The sequence below is a fragment of the Pteropus alecto genome, unplaced genomic scaffold (genome assembly GCF_000325575.1).
Source record: "Pteropus alecto unplaced genomic scaffold, ASM32557v1 scaffold131, whole genome shotgun sequence".
Lineage (NCBI taxonomy): Eukaryota > Metazoa > Chordata > Mammalia > Chiroptera > Pteropodidae > Pteropus > Pteropus alecto.
The window spans coordinates 25,779,321-25,779,872 of NW_006434709.1; positions in this window are offsets into that span (position 1 = coordinate 25,779,321).

The window sequence follows — 552 nt, forward strand, 5'->3', positions numbered from 1 at the left end:
GTAAGAAAACCAGCTTCTAGACTGATTATGTAAGAGCTGAGCTTTCTTGGCTACTGACTCCAGGAGCAATGTATCTATCTCTCTTGCTGATTTAAACGAATCATCATCATCATCATCATCATCATCATCATCATCATCATCAGGCGTAAGGTGACTACCAGGCAAAGAGAAGCAGAGGAGTACAACTCTTACTAAGAACAGGGCATTACAAGCTTAAACAATAAGAAGAGAATTGCTATAGCAAGATAGTAATGAATGTTCAGTATACATAGAGACAAATTAAGATAACAATGACTGAAAAGGGGAGGATTCAAAGATCCAAATTTGCAAAGGGGAATGGAGATAAGGTACATGCAGAAGAAAAGGGATGACTGTATATCTATAACTATCCTTTACATATTCATAATGATAACCACACACAGAAGATTCAGAACTGAAGTAAATAACATAAAACAAGAATGACCAGAGGGAAAACCCACAAAAGCCAACCAAAATAAAGAAAACAGAAATGCAAGGACAATGAAGCAATGGAAACATCAAGCTACCAGACAG